The following is an 18,914-nucleotide window of genomic DNA, read 5'->3' on the forward strand; positions in this document are numbered from 1 at the left end:
ATAATGTTTCCTTGGCAAGTGATGACAGAAAGTGACTCCAGTGAATTTTCCTTTGTTTTTAGGCAGATGTACCTAACCATGTATGTTAACAATGATTTCAAGCTGGAGACCGAGAAGAACTGCCATTTTTGCCAGCTGGGATGCAGAAAAATTTGGACTTCTGGGTTTCACAAATGGACTGAGGTAACTAAGACAGTAAACATATCTTCTTGGTCAACATGTATCTCAGGGTAATCACAGATGTGTTCCATTACCTGATACTGTTTTAATTTGGATAAAAACAAGAAAATTTAAGAAATAGAGTTTGGTTTTGCTTTTACATCAGTTTGACAAAACAGAACAACCTCTTAATTACTAAGCACAAACCAATTTTTTCATTAATTTTAAAATATTTTAGTTTCTATTTATATTTGTTTTGTGATAAGTAAGTAAAATCTGTAAGCTCAGAAAATAGTCAAACCTAGGAAGCTGCTTCTGACAAGTGAATTAGCTTATTGAAAATCTGATTTAGATCCTTGGCATTAATTTTCAATTTTTTACAGTTTCCTTGGATTTCTTCTATCCAGGAAAACAACATGCTCTTTTAAGATGACTATACTCTGATTATAGTCTCTCCTTTATGGATTCCACACTAAATTGTAACCATAGGTATATTTTACCATTTACAAAAGTGCCTGGTTGGGAAGTATAGTACAATGATTTTGTAAATTGAATTACTCTAAAATTTCAAGGATTTATTTTTAATTCAATTATGATTAATTTTCATGTGTCACTGGCTCTTAATGCTTTATTTTAAAGTGTCTCTCATAGACCCCCTTCTTTCATCTTCTTCCCTTAGGCTCTCTGTCCGGTAACTCTAAGTTCTTACATGTTCAAGGTAGGCTTGTGTATTTTTTTAAAGGCAGGTGCACCAAAAAGCACTTTCCTGTGACTATCCTCTGTTTTGTTCATCATTTATGAGTCCAAATTTTATAGAATTGATTTAAAGAATGTCATATGTTTCCTATTATTGTGTCTGGTTTTTAAAATGCTTTCTTTCTGACTCATTTCTGCATACTTTAAAAGAATAATATGAATCAAATAAGTATGGGAATAAAATCACAGTTACTTGTATAACATTTGATTCCATTTATATGGCAAAGTCTTATTATTATGTTGGTGTTATGAACATGCATTTCATAATACACTTATTTAGATGAATCAGATCTTATTCATTAAGGTCATCTACTTTTAGAAATGTGTAATTTCTTGTGAATACATGTATATAGAAATACATGTGTCTTTCTATAATTTAAGCAGCTTAAAATACAGATAAAATAAATCCAAGATACAAGATAATATGCCTTGCATTAATTTAAATTCATGTGAGTTAAAAGACAATTTGAATATTGTTTCCCATTTTCTACTATCTTGATCATATTCAGCAGCACCTTTACCTTTACATATAGTTAAGGAATCTTTTTTATTTCTACTGTAGCTCTGTCATAATTGAAACTCTGCAGCAGAATCAGCTGTCATCTATCCCATGTGGCCAAGTGCAGAGGTGAGAATTCTCATTTGTGGGATGACCACTCACAGCTTTAAATGTTTTTACTGTAACTGCTTTTATAAGGTAGCAAGCTAGAGAGAGAGAGAGAAACAGAGAGAAGAAAAGCGTTCTCTCTGCATATTCCCATGTGTGTGATGGCATTAGTCTTCTTCTGCTGTATTTCTCTAGAATGTGTGTGCGTGTGTGCATGTATGTGTGAGAAATGTCTTGTCTTTGTCCTAATAGCCACTCTTCTCTCCCTCTAGTTTTTTCTCTATCCTCCCCTCCTATATTTTTCTTTTTCATCAATATCTTCTCTTTCAAAAAATTCTTGATAAATCTAATTTCCAACTTCCTCACTTTTAATATGGTAAAGTTACTTGGATCCCCAACATCAAGGGATCTCATACTTTAATGTCTGTAAGGATTGCCAGGGACAACTTTTAAAAATACAGATTTCCAGGCCTTACTTTGAGCAGTCCTCTTCCAGTAGATCCAGGGTGATGCTGAGCATCTCGAGCCTTCCCCCTTCATATTATGGTGCAGGGGATCAGGGGCAGTTTTCCTCTGGGTCTCCCTGCTGCTGCTATGAACAGTGGCTACAGCATCACTACTATTTTTCTTTCTTGTTTTAATTGCATTAATATTATCAACCAGTTAATAGTATTTTCTTAAAATTATGGTCAAAAGCATAGGTGTTTGATTTATAATGGCACCTGCAAACCACTCTTTTACTGAATTAATTTGTTTTGCTTGTATTTCCACTATTGTAAACGCTGTGAGTTAAGTGACTGCTTTGCTTCAACTACAGGAGAATGTGAAAACACTCCAGGAGAGAGAGGTTGCATATATCAATGCAGACTCATACACAGAAGGTAAATTTTATTTCAGATTGTCATTAAATAGTATACCAGTATTTAAGTCTATCAACTCCAACTCATAAACTAGGATTATCCTCTTTCTATGAGATGCCTCAATAATACCTCCATTTCTCCATTTTACCAGAGAGAACATTATTATGATTCAAATGAATCAATATGATTCATAACTAAGCTATTGATCCTAATTTCTTTAGTATATTTACCATTTGCCTATCTTGGATTACTACTTAAAACTTTAGTACTTTTGACATTCTTCCTGTGGAGCTATTTTTAAAAGTTGGGCTAAAATATTTCATACAGAAATAGTTCCTGTATGTATTGGAACAACTCTGGAATAAGCACCCACTACAGACTTCCTTTTGACCCTGATATGTGGCATGTGCATCTGTAGGCTTTCATCGTATTATGGTTATTTCTAGGTAAGTGTCAGAGGACACATGTTAGTTACTGACATGCTCTAGCCTAAAGTCTTGATATTGAATTGAATGAATGAATAAAAACATGAACATTATGGCCTTACCACTTCCTTTGCCAAAGACCCCTAGGTACTGCTGCCGTAATGAGCAATGACCCTTACTGTTACTGCAGGAGCTGCCGCCTTAGCAGCAGAGTCCACCTCTGCAGTCTCCTATCCTGAGTGTGTGCTGCAGCCTCTCTGGCTCCTGAAGGGTTATTTCCACCTTGTGTTTTAGTTTTAGCCAGACTGCCTGTCTGTCTATTTATCTCCCTACCTGTCTATCTATTCTAAAATTTTATTTATTTCTTTTTACTGAAGTACATCTGATTTGTAATATTAGTTTCAGGTGTACAGCAAAGTTACTCAGTTATATACATATACATATACATATACATATACATATACATATACATATACATTGTTTTTAGATTCTTTTACATTATAGGTTATTATAAGATACTGAATATAATTCCCTGTGCTATACAGTAGGTCCTTGTTGGTTATCTGTTTCATATATAATAGTGTATATCTGTTAATCCTGAACTCCTAACATATCTCTTCCCTTCCCCCTTTCCCCTTGGGTAACCATAGTTTCTTTTCTATGTCATGAGTCTATTTCTGGTTTGTAAACAAGTTCATTTGTATCTTTTTTTGTTTGTTTACATTCCACATATAAGTGATAGAATTTGATATTTGCCTTTCTCTGTCTGACATACTTCACTGAATATGATAATCTGTAGGGTCCACCCTATTTTTAATTCTCCAGGAATGATGCCTTCAATTTGAAATCTGTTATATATTGTTTATAATTAGAAAATAAAGTTAGAATTAAATACAGGTTTGTAGTCCATTTGGAGGTATTAAAATTCTCTCTTATTTTTTTGCAGGCAATTATACTCTCAGAGTTGACTGTACACCCCTTCTTTTCCAGTTGGTATATAAACTGACAAAAGAGGTATGTAAATAGATCTGTTGTAATGATTTCTGATGAGTAGATAAATCAATAACTTTTGTTTTCTAAATTACTAATATTTAAACTGGTGACAGACATAGCTGATTTGTATAAACAAGAAATCAGAACGAGCTTTAATACACTACTTATGTCACATAACTATGAGAACAGTAGTGCTAGTCTCTGTTCTAATAATAGTTCCTAATAATTGTATACATTTGTTTAAATGTGCAGGGTCTATTGTTTCATGGGGCAGAGTCTCTTTGATATAACAGAAAGATTACTGAGCTGGGTTGGGGAAGCCTTGGCTGTGAAGATTGCCTTGGCTAGTCATTCATTCATTCATTCATTCAGGAAGTATTTATTGTGTGGTTACTATGTATCAGGTCCTATGAAAGGAACTCTTGCAGCAACAGTGATAAAAGGACAAGGTTACTGAATCCAAATACTTTGTAATCTAGAGAGGCCACAGACCTGTAAATGAGGACTCATACTTCACTTGAATATTGGATACCAAATACAGTGGAGGACAGTTGCAGAAGAGAGAAGTTAAAATCCTGGGGTAACTGGTGAGTTTGGAAAGCATTAGAAGGTGTTTAGAGAAGGGTTAGTGGTTAAGATGTAAAATGGAAGAATGTGAAAGTGGGGAGAATGTTTCTCCTCAGAGGACACAGGACCTAATAAAGATGTGGATGTGTGAAAGAACATTTCCTGACCTCTGGGTAATGCAATATAACCTCAATGTAAGGTGTTGGTGAAAAAGCTGGTAAGAAACGGGGCCTGACACATAGGCCTAAATGTTCATAAATCTGGTGATGGTGAAATTAAAGAATCTTTAACAAGGTTGTACATTATCATTTTTATTTGTTAGAAAAATTACTCTGTATCAGTGCAATGAATACGTTAAGCTGTAGTAAGTCTAAAAGCAAAATGGAAATAATTCCACATACTTATTTAGCACACGGGAATTTATAAATACTAGTTATTGATGTAAAAAGTACTCTGAAAATGCTACTGCACTCTGAATCTCTAAAAATTATGTGATCTACTCATTGAGTATATGTGTGCTTCATTTAAATAACCCCCATTATAGAATTTAACTGTCGAAATGTTTCTTTCAAGTAGGTATCACTTAGATGACAATGGGAAGTAAATGTCACATCTCTGTGGTCCTGTTTCCAAATCGCCCTTCATCTTGCCCTGTCCTTTTCACTGTTAGTGTCTTTAACATCTCATCCTCCCAAGTGAGCATCCTCCCATGCCCATCACAACTCCCACCATACTGGGAAGCTTAGGTCCTTGATCCTTTTATTGAAATGTCCCATAAAAACATCTAAAAGCACGCTGAAAAGACAGCCCTTGTTGGGGAATCCTTCTCAGGAGATACATTTACTCTCTGTCCTACAGAGGAGGCTCCTGCCTTTATAGAAGGTGTAGTAAGAATTTTAGGGCCAAGAAGGAGAAGCTTAGGTCTATCCCCTTTGTACATTTATTTAATAAGTATTAAATGTGTAAGTGGTTACCATAGTGACAGGATAAATCAAACATAGTTTCTGCTATTAGTGTGTTACCTGTGTAGCCAGGAGAGACTATGATCAAGAATTTTCAAATCCAAGATAGTGATTAAAATCACCAAAGCGAATACAAATAAAAGTGTGGGAAGCAAAAAATAAGTATCTTAGTTTATTATTTTACATGTTGGAATTAAACAGCCTGCTTAATGGGAAATTGCAAATTTTTTTCCCATTTTAAAGCCTCTTTTATGTTAATTTGAATTTAATTTTCATGCCACTTAAGATACAATGTATTTGTCTTTCAGAGTTTTTGTTTTAGATAGATTTTAACAGTTTAACTGGGAAATTAAAATGTATATTTAGAAGTTACATTTTCAGGGAACTAATTGATTGTCCAGAAGAGAAGAGTGAGATTTTATAATCTTGTTTGATTTGATTGTCAGTGGAAGAATCAGACATCATTAATCTGGAGAAATGCTATTGGTTGCTGAGGGCTCAATCCCAAACTGGATGATTTGATTTAGAGACATTTGGCCCATTGGCTTCACCACCAATTCGTCCATCTCTGAGTGAAGGTGGGAATCCTTCTATTTCCTACAAATGTTCTTTGCTAAACACGTGTGCCTTGTTCCAACTTTGGAGCCTTGTGTAAGTCGGTTTACCTTTCTGCACTTGAATATTCTCATATATAAAATCAGTTTGACCAAGACAATCATGAAAGTGTGCTTCAGTGCAGTGCCTCAGCATCTGGTGCAGGGTCAGGGTGGTGGACACTGAATAGGCAAAGCTCTAGCTTCCACACCTGACCCCACCTCTTCCTCAGCTGAGAAGTGTCTATTGTATTTCTTTTATATAGAAGAAGGTTCCACTGCTGTATCCTTCCCCCACCCTTAAAAAATTAAGAAACCACTAGACCATCTCTAAGGTCCCCACTTAGCTCTAAACTTTTCACTACTATATATATATATATATATATATATATATTTATTTATTTATTTTAAATGAGGTTTACAAGGAGCAGTTGTGGGTGATAATCACAAAAACTGTATTTGAAATCTGAAAGCTTGGGTTTTTCTTCTGATTCAGACCTTTTTAAAAAAATTTCTTAGTTTTAGCAAGTCATTTAACTACTTCTTAGCTCCAATTTTCTGCTCTTTGAGGGCACAGAATTAGATTCTTGAAATAGACAGTCTGTATTCTTCAGGTTTCTAGTGTGTTTTAGAAATATTTATTTGTTAGGGGAGCTAGAACAGACAGGGTTTCCACTTCAGCAGTGCAGTTATGTTTTTACCTTTTTATAATTAGAGATTGAGAAATCATTTCATTTGAAAATAAAATGATTCCATTTATTTTTTATGAAAAGTTTAAAAACCACAGGATTAGATTATAAATTGCCCTTTATTTCTGAAATTTAATATATTTAGTTATACAGATTAAGTGGTACAATGAAGACTGCAGTACAGAATTTCTGTCTCTTATAGTGTGTTAGTTTTCTTTGCTTCATGAAGGAGCCGTATGAAGCTCATTAATAACAACACAGTATATCTTTGATAGAGTTCAACTTTTCTTCTTCCTTTTTCCTTTTTCTTCTTAGTCTTTCCAAATTAGGATAATTGTGGTCTCTGACTTTTTTCCAGTTAAATTTTTAAAATACATTTTTATTTTTTACATTCTACAATCACTTTTGACTTTTGGAATTAATATAAGATAGAGATAGGTATGCAGACAAAACCAAACACTAAATGATAGTATTTTCTTCTAGGAAGTTAAATTTTGGTTATAATTATGCCAGGGGGAAAAAAATAAACTTCCTAAGACAGTGGAAACTACTGATAACTTTTAAAAACTAAATCAGTTTATGCGAGTCATGCCTCCTTTCATAAGCATGTCATTATTAACAGGAAGTTTGTTGGCTGTGATTTATTCTGTCTGTGTTCCTATTTTACAGGTTTATTTAATGCTTTTGGTGGAAATCATGACAGCCACATAGATTTTAAGGAGATATCCTGTGGGCTATCAGCTTGTTGCAGAGGACCTCTGGCTGAAAGACAGAAATGTAAGTGTGTTAAACATCACAAAATTTGGAAGCTATACAGAGAAAAACATAGCATCCATTCATGTAAAAAATCATCTGATTAAGGCTTGAATTTTCATCCCTTTGGCAAATAGCAGTCTCTTACTGAGGTTTTACTGAGATCAGTGTAAAGGTTCAATCATCTATTCTTTTTTACTGTGGAGTAATTTAAGATCTTTGTTATTAATAATGGTTGATTTTCCAGATAAATGTACAATTCATGATAAATGAACTACATCAATCATGATGTGTTTAAAAATGTTAAGCATATAGAAAATATTTTCTGGTAGTCTATATAGAAAATTTGTCTTGCTTAACTTGAATTCCAACTTATTTTCTATCACTGTGTATATTGATATTTTATTAGCAAAATTAAATTTATGATAAAACAATTTTATTAAATACTAAATTTATCTTTTAAACCTATCTAAAATATTATGGCATAATTTATAAGCATATTACATTCCTAAATCTTAACCATATTTGTTTAGGAAAATGCAGCAGTTTACATTTAATTGGAACATAATTCTTACATATTCACTAGGGTAATTATCTCTGCATCTTTCTAAAATACAGCTTTACAAATACTGCATATTTTGGGTATGATACTTAATAGTTCAATATTCTTTAGTAATGTTGTACTGTGATGCACTTAGTTAATTTAATAGCATAAATATTACATGGGTGTGTGAAGTAGATAATTATTTAATCTTAAAAATTTAGATTTCTTTTATCTTCCCTGATAGTATACCATTACTCTAACCTGGCTTTGTGATAGATTATTTGTTCACATTAAAGTTCTGGTATTAAAGAGGGTGAAGTCTTTGTTTCTCAATTGAGGTTAATTGTTGTCTTAAATTTTTTTTAAATTTATTTTTTTGCCAGTGGACTAGTGGAAGTTAACCAACTAGACTAACTAGCAATTTTGCTGATATTGATGTTAATTAGCAAAGTGCTGATATTTTGGATTTTTAGCTTGTTGTATATAAACTTCATTGAAGATTTGAAATTGTTCTTAGGCAAAAATATTGGGTGCACATTAATTACATTGGAGAGGCAAAATCGTTATACAGTCATCTCTCATTATCTGCTGAGGATTGGTTCTGAGACCCCCTCAGATACCAAATCCATGGATGCTCATGTCCTTATGTAAAATGGCATAGTATTTGCATATAATCTATGCACATCCTCTTGTATACTTTAAATCATCTCTAGGTTACTTGTAATACCTAATACAATGTAATTATTTGTAAGTACAATGTAAATGATATGTGAATAGTTGTCAGTGCATAGCAAGTTCAAGTTTTGCTTTTGAGAACTTTCTGGGAAAATTTATATATATATATATATTTTGATCTATTGTTTATACCTGTGAATGCAGAACCAATGGATACGGGGAGCTGACTGTAGCAGCTTTTTGTTGATTCTTAATGTAGATGGAATATTTTCAGCATTGTAAGAATCAACTCTGAAGAGATCAGTTATAAATATTAGAAATTAATTTAAAAGCTTGAATTACCTTCTCAAAATCTGTGAGATATTCTATAGTAACTTGGCCCTTCTTTTTCAGTTTGCAAGAAATTTAACTTTAGGTTTAGGTGAAGGATAGAGTTCTCACAGCTGGCTAATGATATAAGGAGAGAGACTTGTGAAGTGTACAGGAATTCCTACAAGTTCAAAGGACTTTAATGACACAATCTCCTCCAAATAAGAACTTAATCCAGAATGTAGTTGTTTGAGGAACTAAGTAATTTCACTAGGGCAGGTTGTAATAAAATGTATTATACTTCAGAATATAAAAGTAATTTTCCTCCATAAGAGTTTCTTTTCTTTAGTTTGCTTCAAGGTATTTGATGTTGACGGTGATGGAGTTCTTTCTAGGGTTGAACTGAGAGACACGTGGTTGCACAGAGGTCTGGAAGGACAACTGCACCGATGATACCCTGGTAAAGTCTGATTGTATACATCTTCTTGCATGTAAACTTCCAACAGGAACATAGAGTGAAGAATTTTTTTAAAAGAGGTTGAAAAAAAGATTTCTTACTACTTCTAGGTTCTATATTATGCTACTCAAAATATTCATAGCCAAAGATGCAAAATTGGGAAGAGAATTTGCCTAAGAAAATTTAATAAACAATGTATTATGTAAAAAAAAAATGAAACCACTGGAAAATTGTCATAAATTTTTAAGGCAAACAAGCAATCTATTTCTGGAATTAAAAAAAAAAAAACTTGACCGAAAAACTATTTTATACTTCAGCTACTGGCTAATAAAAATGATACCTTCTCTTTCCTAACTACTGATTTGGGTTTCTGGTTTTAAAGGAATTACTTGTGGATCTATCCAACATTGTAGAAGACACATAGAATGCACATGACACCACAAAGGTGAGTCTAGCAGAGACTAATTTATTCTTTTCTAAAAATACATTATATTCTGAATTGGTATACATACCTTACATATACATACTTGAATCTCTTCTACATCATCCCTGCTAAATGCTTATTTGGACCTGTGGTTACAATAACTCTAAGTTGTCCCTAAGGAAAGCCCATTCGACCTTTAAACAACTCCATTAAGTGTTATTTACATAAAAACATTATATTTTATAAGCTAGGCATTTTGTAAAAATTAAGTAGAGACAACCCTTGCCATCTGTAGTTTATAATCTTTACTTCTCCCAGTTTAATACATTATGGTAAGACAAAACTTATATTGAGCAAAAGAAGCCACAGAATAAAAGAACACATTGTACAATTTAATTTATATGAAGTTCTAGAACAGAGACAGAACTAATGTTAATAAGTGTTACAATAGTGATTTTGGAGATGGGTGACTTAACTGAGAAGGACCATAGGATATCTGGGATGATGGAAATTATTTTTTATCTCAATCTGGGTGGTGTATATAGTTTTTAAAATTTTTTTTCAATAATATTGGTGAGGGTCTGTCCTAAGTTCTTTAATAGCAGCCAGAATAAGTGTATAATAGCAGAAACAAGCATGTACTTTACAAAGAATAAAGCTTTGAATTTTTTTAGTTTCACAACATTTATTAAAGATATTATAATAGGTTTGCCTTAATGTCTATGTATCCCTGTGAAACTGAAGATAATCCATATATGTGAGACACATATGAGTTAATTTGACCCTTTCTATTCAAATGTTGACGTGTACCAAGTTGCAGATGGTAGGACGTAGACCATAGTGGCCTTACACAGGCTTAGAAAAATAAGTAACATTTTTTTCAATCACAAATCCAGAAGAAATCATCATAGTCTTATTAACTGACACTCAATAGAAATAAATAATAGAAATGAATTTTTCAGGGCTTGATCTTTGTTTGGCAATTCAGATAACCGTCTTCATTTACTTTTCTGCCCAAAACTAAGGTAGCCATTTCTATTTGGTATATATGAAAACAGAAACACAGGAAAGTTTCTACTAGGAAATACCTTATGTAGAGATACAATTTCCATCGCCTTTCTTCTGGGTGTTTGATAAGTATGAAGGTTATCATTGCTGTCTATTTTTATATAAGACCGAGTTTCTTCTTATGGCTGTACTTTTGAACATTAAAAAAAAGATCATTTAGCTACTCCATCTCCATGTAACCATAATAATGAAATGGTAAAAATTTAGAATAGAATTTGGACCTTTCAACCAAACCTATTACCCATATTCACTGGTGACTAGACGGTGACAATATTACCCATTATTTTGTACCATTACATTGGTGTTAATATACTTCAATGGAAGTTGCATCATGAAAGCCAATAATTACCATCACAGTGCTTTAAAATCTTTCCTTATAATAAATGGTAATATATATTGAATGAATACATGAATATCATTAATAATAAATATTATTATATATCATTAAATAATAAATCATTAGATAATAAAATATAATTAAGTAATAAAAGCTAAGAACATTATTATTCATCTAGGATTGTTAAGGTGATTGTTCAAAACATGAAGTAAGAAGCATTTGGTTATATTTTTGCCTGCCAAGAAATATTGTCTGCTGTATATAAATGTAATTTTTGGTACACTTTGACACCAAAAAAAAAAAAAATACTGCTTTACTCAACTTGTGAATGTAATGTTAAATTTTATTTTGAGGAAATGTTAATATAGATACTCATTTATTATATATATTTAGTTTTTTTAAATCTCTTAAGAAGTCTAATAATATTGCCAGATGTTTTAAAGATCTTAGAAAATTGTTAGGGTCAAAGGGCATAATCCAAAGAGTTTGGAAAAATGCTTTCAAAGTTAGTAAATAGTCCTTTTTCTCTACCCAGAACCTTTTGTGGGTTCTGTTAGTAAACTTCACCTTGAGCCAGAAGATACTGTGAGTTATTTCCCAGGTCTTACTGGAGGAAGATTTTTGGTGATAAATTGCCCACGTTATGACTGACTACTTCAGAGTTTGGTTACTTTTGAACTTACTCTTGCTGGCCTACTTTCAGATGAATACATAGCATCTACATTAAATCATTAGTTTTCTTTCAGACAAATGACCATTGCAAGTTTAATAAAACAAATTTAATTCAAATAATATAAGAAAATGAAGATTTAATATATTCTTAAATATTGTTTCTCTTTCAGAATGGCCATCTTAACTCTAGAAGAATATCAGATCTGGAGTGTGAAAAATGTTCTTGCCAATGAGTTTTTGAATCTACTTTTCCAGGTATGTTTAAGGTAAATGACAGAGACCGAGGGCCGTGGTACCAGTAGTTCTACATCTTTTCCATTATGTAGTAGTTAGACAACTAGACTACAAAACCATATATTGTCAAAAGAACTGCATTAACCTGTACACCACCTGCAGATGGTAAGTTAGAGCGTGCCTGCTTCTCAGAGTCACAATGTGCATGATAGGAAAGTAGAGTATAGCTGATAATGTCTATCTTAATTACTCTTGATAGAGCAGATTGTAGACACATAAAAAAGAATTTAAAATGAAAAAGCCATTATAATTTGCTATTTTTCTTTACTTTTTTTTTAAGACCCTCCCTAACAAGTAAGGCAGTGTGGACAGAGACATAGATCATAAGATGGCAGCTGTAAATTTTTCACAAAGTATACCATCTTTCCAGTTAGGAGGTTATTTTAGATGCAGAGCTGTTTCTTAATTTTCTTTCTTTCTTTCTTTTTTTCTTTTTTGTAATTTAATTCTTTAGAAGGTCCAATAAAGATTGAAGGAGAAAGGAGGAAAGAAAAGCTGTCAGGGGTGAACATGAAATCATAAAACTTGCCAGATTTTAACTATTTTCCCAGTTAAAGTAGTTCTCTTTGCTCCAATTTAAAGAAACAACTTATAGTTTCCCATTTTTCATAATTCTTCAAAAATATATGTTGATTTAATAGTATTTTACAGGGGGGAGGGGTGTGAGTAGGGACAGACTGGAAGTTCAAGATTTGTAAATACTGACAGGTATATATAGAATAGATAAACAAGCTTATACTGCATAGCACAGGGAAATATATTCAAGAATTTGTAGTAGCTCATGGTGAAAAAATATGAAAACAAATATACGTATATTCATAAAGGACTGAAAAATTGTGCTGTACACCAGAAATTGACACAACATTGTAAGTGGACTATAACTCAGTTAAAAAATAAAAGATAAAACTGTTAGAACACTATAAAAAAAGTAGTATTTTACATTTTTCTTATTTTATTCTCCTTTTCTTATAAAAGCACCCCTATGAAGATCAATAAGGCTTGATGTCTTCATATCTATCATGATCCTCCATTGTGAATACAGAGTAACCTGCCTGTGGCACAGCTATGTTAGAATAAATGAAAATTGAACTCTTCCTGACAGCTAATAACTAATGTATATTTAAAGCATATGAAATCTGATAAGCCTGTGATGCCCATTTAAATCAATCAGTTGCTCCACTGTCAGTTATCTGCCAGGATCTAAGTTGATGTCTTTATAAAATATAAATACATGTAAAAATAATATAAACCTACTATAAACAGAAATGACTTGCTTAGTAATATGAAAATTGAGCAGCTATTTTTATCTCATTTAAAATGATGCCCTCAATTACTTTGTTATCATTAATTATATAGATATTTTGACCACTTAAGTTTGTGTCTGAGTCATCTGGCAGCTCTTACATAGCAAAGCATTTTGAACTTTTATATTGCCTTTCCTATTTTCTCATGCTTATCAGGGACTTGCATAGGCACTATTTTTTCTATGACTCTATAAACAGATTTATGCCTGAAATTTTCTTTTGTGTCTCAGGGTTTCTAGCATTATATTACTGACAGATTTCTTGTTGGTTACCAATCTAATTTTTTTCTTGGTATATATAGTCCTTTCAGTCCTTTCAAATATATATATATATATGTAGTCAGTTTACAATGTTGTGTCAATTTCTGGTGTGCAGCACAATGCTTCAGTCATACATGAACATACATATATTCATTTTCATACTCTTTTTCACCATAAGTTACTACAAAACAGTATTGGATATAGTTCCCTGTGCTATACAGTATGAACTTGTTTATGACTAGGGAGTTTGAGATTTGCAGGTAGTAAATATTAACATTACATTTTATGATGCTCACTTTATCCCATATTCAGACATGCTTTTAAAACTTTATGTTCACTTAATATATAAGTAAGCAGACTTACTCTAAATTGTTTTATTTTCTGTCTGTTTCTAAAATAGAATTAGCTAATAAATTCAGTGATAAAAGCTTGAATTATACTTTTATTTTATTTGCCAAGATCCCACTCCTGGCTGACCATTTTGGGTATTTAAGTATAAAGTAAGTAAATGTCAGTAGAATTAGGAAACCATTCCTGTGGTAATATTATTTTCAGTCCTTTCAAATAAACTCAGTGCCCAATATTTTGCAGAGGAAGCATTCTAAACATGATCAGGATCTTCTATCTTGTACGTTTGTCAGAAAGCGTGAAATGTTAAACAGTTTGATAAACAGAATAGTGCACCACACTGACCCCTACCTATATCCATGTTCTAATCCTGAAATCTGTGAATATGTTATTTTACATGGCAAAGGGGATTTTGCAGATGTATCAGGTTAAGGACTCTGAGACAGGGAGATTAGCCTGGATTATCTACATGGGCCTAGTCTAACAACAGGAGTCCTTAAAAATTGAAAATCTTTCCCAGATGTGGTCAGAAAGATATGACTTTGGAAGAAGGATTAGAAAGCTGTAAAGCTGTTAGCTTTGAAGATAGAGGAAGGGCCATGGGTAAAGAAATGTGGGTGAACACTAGAAGCCAGAAAAGACAAGGAAATATATTCTTCCTTTGACTTACAGAAGGGCATACAGCCCTACTGACATCTTGATTTTTAGCCAAGAGATACCTGTTCCTCACTTGACCTACAGAACCATAAAATAATACGTTTGTGTTGCTTTAAGCTGCAAAATTTGTGATGATTTGTTACAGCAGTGATAAAAATAAATATAGGGGAGGTAATCCAAATTTATGGATTGGAGGGCTCAACATTTTAAAGATGTCAGGTCCCCTTCAACTGATTCAAAGATTTATATGTGCACATCAAAATCCCCAAAACTTAATTGTTGTTACTGTTTATTTGTAGAAATTGACAAGCTGATTCTAAATACATAGAGAAGCTTGAAGAGCCAACAATAGCCAAGATGATATTAAAGAACAATGTTAAAGAACTTATTATAAAACAATATTAAGTCTATGTGATAACTACCTAAAGTTAGACATATAGACCAATGGAACAGTATTGAATTAAACCCTGTACCATACATGAACAGTAATTTTAGATAGATTATAAATCTAATAAATTTGAAACAAAAAGCAAAGCATCTGGGGGAGGGTAAAGCTCAGGTGGAATGTGTGCTTAGCATGCATAAGGTCTTGGGTTCAACTCCCAGTACCTCCATTAAAATAAATAACCTAATCCCCCACCAAAATAAAGCATCTAGGAAATAGTGTAGGAGATATCTTAATGACTTTGAAGTGGCAAAGAGTTCTTAAACAGGACACAGCACTAAACATAAAAGAAGAGTTTTAAGTTAGACTTCAGTAAAATTAAGAATTATTTTTATCAAGAGATACCATTAAGAAAGTGAAAAGCCACACGGTGGGAAAATATATTTGCTATACCTATATCCAACAAAAGACTTGTATCTAGGGCATATAGAGAACAAAAACCAGTGGAGAAAAAGGCAAAACCTCAATATTAAAATGTGCAAAAAAATTGAACAAGTGCTTCACACACAAAAAGAAAAAAAATCCAAATAAGCTATGAAAAGTGGCTGACCTCTTTAGTAATAATAAAAATACGTACTAAAACCACACTTGGAACACCATTAGACATCCACTAGAATAGTTAGTTGTTAAGTGATATGAAGCATTGGTGAGGGTAACATGCAATGGGGACTCTTACACATGGCCAGTGGGAATATAAATTCTTTCAAATACTTTGAAAGTAGGCTTTTTGAATGAAAGTTATATATGTATATGTGTGTGTGTATATATGTACACACACACACACATACATACATACACACACACACACTCCCTGTGTACCCTTCAGAAGCTTCTACATCTGAGCACAAAAGGACATCCAGAAAATTCTCATAATCACTATTTGTTATAGCCCCAAATAGAAAATGACCCAAACACCTGTCAACAATAAATACATAACCATAAGTGGTGGCACATGCATACAAATTGTATACTTTAAAGCAATAAAAATAAATATACCAGTTTACAGAAAACACTAGTGGATGAATCTTACGTAATGTTGAGTGGAATGTACGGGACTAAAACTTTCAAAAGCAAAAAAAAAATCCATGGTGGCTGAGTTTAGGATGGTGAATCCATCAAAGGGGTGCCATAGTATCTGGGAAGAAACCCAAAGTGGAACAGCAATGTTCTGTTTCTTGACTGGATGAAGGTTACATAGATGTGTTTACTTTGTGAAAAATCACTGAGCTGTATACTTAAGATATGCTCACATTTAAGCATGTATATTATATTTGCATTTTTTAAAAAAATGTTTGCTGCAAAAAAAGATATCCAAAACCTAAGTATTTATCAGTAGGAGAATGGATAAAACAAATGATATTATATTCAAACAATGGAATACAATTCAACAATAAAAAAGAATCAACTACTGATACAAGGATGAACCTCAAAAGCCTAATTTATACATTTCATTGTCAGGTAAATTTTAACTCAGAAGGTAAACAAAACTATAAACAGGCATGTGCCCTGGGGGGAGGGGTGCTGAAGCCTTTGTCTCCTCAGACCTGTGCCATTACTGGCACATCTCGCAAGAAGAGAGGCAGGGCTCAGCCACAGCTACCATCTCCTCCTGTGCATAGTGCCCGGGTTGGGGCAGGGCTGAGACCTGAATCTGCACATGGGGGCTCCACAACCTTTTAGGCAGGACTGAGACTTGTTTATAGCTTGAGGCAGAGAGGATTTTTCTACCCTGACACCTCAGAGAACTTGTGCTGCCAAGGGAAACAAGGAGCTCAGATTTGGCACAGAGCGTAGGCGGAGCTGTTCCGTGGTCTTCCCTGAGCCCACCTACAGACCGCCTACCCGAGGCAGAGCAGGCTGCTGCACAGAGCAGCAGAGTGACCAGCACCAGGAGAGGGCAGGTGGGCAGCCACCCACCTTCCTGGCAGGAACACAGCACCTGACCACGGTGCTGGGGTGGGGTGTGATCTGCCCACCTGCTTTCCCCCAAGCACAGCATCTGACTGTGGCATCAGGAGGGGGAGTGACCTGCCCACCCACTGGATAAGAGCTCAGTTCCTGACCTAGTGTTAGGAGGGGGCACAATCTGCTGGCCAACAGCCACTGAGAGCAGCACAGATGAGGGTGCCAACAGAAGGCTTATGAAACAGCAAGCTGAGTTCGTGAAGCAGGGCAAAGACACAAAGACCTCTCGATAAAATCATTAAGGGCACACCATCTCCAGGATAAGGAGGTAACTGCTACTCCTTAAGCCACGGTGCCAGAGAGATATGAGCAATGTGAAGAAGAAGAGAAACCACTCCCAATGAAAAATTCAAGAGAAATCCCCTGAAAGCATGATCAAGCAAATAGACATTGATGGCCTATTAGATCAAGATTTTAAAAAAGAGTGATCAAAGTACTGAAGGAACTAAAAGAAATAGTGTTTAGGTATATAAAATGTATCAAAAATGAAATAGAAACTATAAAGAAGAACTAGGTAGAATTAGTAAACTCATTGGCTGAGATGAGAGCTGACCTAAAGGCTGTGCAAAGCAGACAAGAAAATACAGAAGAATAAATAAGTGACCTAGAAGACAGGACAACAGAAAGCACCCAATCAGAACAGCTGAGAGAAAAACAAATGAAAAACAAAACAATATACGGGACCTATGGGGTAATATAAACTGTGCCAATGTATGCATAATAGGAGTTCCAGAAGGGGAAAAAGAACAAAGCGGGTTGAAAAGGTATGGGAAGGACTCATGACTGAAAACTTCCCAAACCTAAAGAAGGAATCATATCCAAGCACAGGAGGCTCAGAGGGTCCCAAGCAGGAAGAACCGAAACAGACCCACACCAAGGCATATCCTAATCAAGATAGCCAGATTCAAGGATAAAGAAATGATCCTAAAGGTAGCAAGAGAAAAACAAAGAGTGAGTTACAAGGGAACCCCCATAAGGTTTTCAGCTGATTTTTCTACACTATTTACAACAGCTAAGACATGGAAACAGCCTAAAATGTCCATCAACAGATGACTGGATAAAGATGTGGGATATTTATATGATGGGATACTATTCAGCCACAAAAAATGACTACATAACGCCATTTGCAGAGATATGGATGCTCCTGAAGAATGTTATTCTAGGTGGAGCAGAACAGAAAGAGAAAGAGGAATACCATGTGAGATCACTCATGTGTGGAATCTTAAATATATGCAAGATCTTGTGGTAACTCACAGCAAAAAAAAAAAGTGACAATGAATATATGTACGTTCATGTATAACTGAAAAATTGTGCTCTACACTGGAATTTGTCATAACATTGTAAAATGACTATTACTCAATAAAAAATGTTTAAAAATAAGTAAAATAAAATATAACCTTTAAAATACCGTATAATGAGAGGTGTGATGTTCTAGTATCTGTTCTAAGAAGTACGTTAGACACACATAAGAATAGCCAATGGTCAGAAAGATCACATGTTATCAGCTACCACCCCATGCAAATTAATGGCATTTAGCAGATATTCATATATGTGTGTAAATATATAAAATAGGTATTAGTCTATATGTAAATCAAATCAAATATTATAATCTAACGTAAAATCATATCAGCAAAAGCACTTTGCTGACATAAGTGTCTTGGTGTAAACAGATTACAATTTTTTATTGAGTTGTCATAATGGGATAATATTGTGAACCAAGTGGAAATTGTAAAAAAAAAAGTTATCCAAAAAAAAAAAAAATCCTGACTACATGAAAAGATGCACAGTTAC

The 18,914-nt window shown here is 33.7% G+C and overlaps 1 long non-coding RNA gene across 1 annotated transcript; it reads left to right on the forward strand.

Moving 5' to 3' along the window:
- Positions 1-101: 101 nt before the first annotated feature.
- Positions 102-18,531, forward strand: LOC140692884 (uncharacterized). The gene is made up of 11 exons (XR_012068487.1): positions 102-183; positions 839-877; positions 1,478-1,543; positions 2,340-2,403; positions 3,754-3,821; positions 5,776-5,907; positions 7,281-7,388; positions 9,242-9,352; positions 9,732-9,794; positions 12,021-12,105; positions 18,254-18,531. It is a non-coding gene; the product is annotated as an uncharacterized lncRNA (long non-coding RNA).
- The last annotated feature ends 383 nt before the right edge of the window (positions 18,532-18,914 follow it).

Source organism: Vicugna pacos, unplaced genomic scaffold (assembly GCF_048564905.1).
Source record: "Vicugna pacos unplaced genomic scaffold, VicPac4 scaffold_18, whole genome shotgun sequence".
In the NCBI taxonomy this organism is placed as follows: Eukaryota; Metazoa; Chordata; class Mammalia; order Artiodactyla; family Camelidae; genus Vicugna; species Vicugna pacos.